The sequence below is a fragment of the Mustela erminea genome, chromosome 4, assembly GCF_009829155.1.
Source record: "Mustela erminea isolate mMusErm1 chromosome 4, mMusErm1.Pri, whole genome shotgun sequence".
Taxonomy (NCBI): domain Eukaryota; kingdom Metazoa; phylum Chordata; class Mammalia; order Carnivora; family Mustelidae; genus Mustela; species Mustela erminea.
The window spans coordinates 108,958,058-108,960,778 of record NC_045617.1 but is presented as its reverse complement, the minus strand read 5'-3'; the positions used below and the strand labels follow the sequence as shown (position 1 = coordinate 108,960,778).

The 2,721-nt window shown below is 39.7% G+C and overlaps 1 pseudogene; it reads right to left on the bottom strand.

The window, feature by feature from the left end:
• Positions 1–459: 459 nt before the first annotated feature.
• Positions 460–1,971, bottom strand: LOC116588814 (annotated as a pseudogene).
• Between the last annotated feature and the right edge of the window lie 750 nt (positions 1,972–2,721).

The following is a 2,721-nucleotide window of genomic DNA, read 5'->3' as shown; positions in this document are numbered from 1 at the left end:
ATTTTCAATCAGTTCTTTTGTTTCCTTCCAACCTCTCACAGACCTCACAATCCAAGTATTAGGTGATTGAAGCTTTCAAAGTCTTCTTGATCTTGATTGGCTCCCTTCACACTCTGGTACTGATAGATCTCAGCATCCCTTACTTTGATAATATTAACATTTATCAATCTTCAAAATTGTGTTGGCTTTTCTTGTCTTCTGTGGTTCACTTTGTTCACTTTTCTTTTACTCAGTTCTACAATTTTATACCTTTACTGTGACTTCATTTGATCTTTTTTTTTTTCTCATTAAACTTTTGTTTTAATGGGTCTCAAAATTCTGTGACAGATTTTTGTCAGGTTGTTTCCATTAAAAAGTACTGATTTTAAAAACTAATAACTTAAAACTGCCACACACACACACACACACACAAAAATGGTCCACAAAACATCTCCCTTTCCTTCTGAAGGTTTTACAATGCATTGTTATCATTAACCAGTCTTTTACTATTAAACTTAAATGGCCAATTGACACAAACAGTTCTGAGACCATTCTTCCACCACTGATTAAGACTGGGGTGTCAGGTGTTGGGGATAATATTCATTTAGCCTTCTGAGCTTTTTGGGCAGACTTGGTGACGTTGCCAGCTCCAGCTGCCTTGTCCACGGCTTTGATGACACCCACAGCAACCGTCTATCTCATGTCATGAACAGCAAAACGGCCTAGAGGAGGATAGTCAGAGAAGCTCTCAACACACATAGGCTTGCCAGGAACGATATCAACAATGGCAGCATCGCCAGATTTCAAGAACTTGGGACCATCTTCCAGCTTTTTTCCAGAACGACGATCTATCTTCTTCTTCAGCTCAGCAAACTTGCAAGCAATGTGAGCTGTGTAACAATCCAGCACAGGTGCATATCCGGCACTAATTTGGCCTGGATGGTTCAGGATAATCACCTGGGCTGTGAAGCCAGCTGCTTCCACTGGTGGGTCATTTTTGCTGTCACCAGCCACATTGCCATGACAAACATTCTTGACATTAAAGCTTGCATTGTCCCCAGGAAGAGCCTCACTCAAAGCTTCATGGTGCATTTCAACAGACTTGACTTCAGTTGTAATATTGTCTGGAGCAAAGGTGACCACCATGCCAGGCTTAAGAACACCAGTCTCCACTCAGCCCATAGGGACAATACCAATACCACCAATTTTGTAGACGTCCTGGAGAGGCAGACGCAAGAGCTTGTCATTTGGACGAGTTGGTGGCAGATTGCAATCCAGAGCTTCAAGCAGTGTGGTTCCACTGGCATTCCCATCTTTACGGGTAAATTTCCATCCCTTGAACCAAGGCATGTTAGCACTTGGATCCAGCATGTTGTCACCATTCCAACCAGAAATTGGCACAAATGCTACTGTGTCGGGGTTGTAGCCAATTTTCTTAATGTAGGTGCTGACTTCCTTAAAGATTTCCTCGTATCTCTTCTGGCTGTAGGGTGGCTCAGTGGAATCCATTTTGTTAACACCAACAATTAGTTGTTTTACACCCAGTGTGTAAGCCAGAAGGGCATGCTCACGGGTCTGCTCGTTCTTGGAGATACCTGCTTCAAATTCACCAACACCAGCAGCAACAATCAGGACAGCACTGTCAGCCTGAGATGTGCCTGTCATCATGGTTTTGATAAAGTCTCTGTGCCCTGGAGCATCAGTGATGGTCACATAATACTTGCAAGTCTCAAATTTCCACAGGGAGATATCAATGGTGATACCACATTCACGTTCAGCTTTCAGTTTATCCAAGACCCAGGCATACTTGAAGGAGCCTTTTCTCATCTCAGCAGCCTCCTTCTCAAAATTTTCGATAGTTCTTTTGCCAATCCCACCACATTTGTAGATCAGATGACCAGGAGGGATAGACTTGCCCGAATCTACGTATCCGAGGACGGCGACGTTGATATGAGTCTTTTCCTTTCCCATTCTGGTTTAGGTTGAGCGGTGGTTTTCACGACAACTTTGTTCTGGAGGCAAAAACATTGCCAAAAAGCTTCATTTGAACTTTCTGAGAAAACAGTGAAGTCTCAGCTTGCTTAAGATGACACTAATTCAGAAAGAGTCTGGAAACCTCCCATTCAACTTTGCAGAAAGTAAAACTCCATTCTCCTGCTTCGTGGAAAATAAAACTTTGTCTTTGTGTTTTACATGTCTTTATGTTTTAATGTGAAATTAGACTAAAATTACCTCTTCTCAAATCAGAGACTATAACCTCTGTTTATTTTGTCTTCACCTTAAAGAGCTGAATATATACAGAATACACTCTATAGTTACTAATGAGGTTTGTATCAAAAGTTCAAAATGGTCCTTGAAAATGTCACGAGACTGTGGCTGCTTTTGCACAGATACATGAAAAATTCTTTTGTCCGTATAGTAAAGTGAAAGTTCTTTGTACTCAGATACAAAATCTAATCATAAATGATTACTTTAGTCAACATTAAAATAACAATTATATGATTTTTGTTTTTACATAAAGATATAATCATATCTTAATCAATGTAATATAAATACAGTATATAAAAGGAAAAACAAGCATTGCTTTTTTAATTAAAAGAAACAACTTTCAAATACCTGTTATAATGTATGTTCCATAAAGATAAGATTTTTGTATGTTATGTGTATGTGTTTTTCTGTGCGTGCATGTGCATGTGGCATGTGTGTATATATAGGTGCATGTATGTGTGTGTATATATGGAT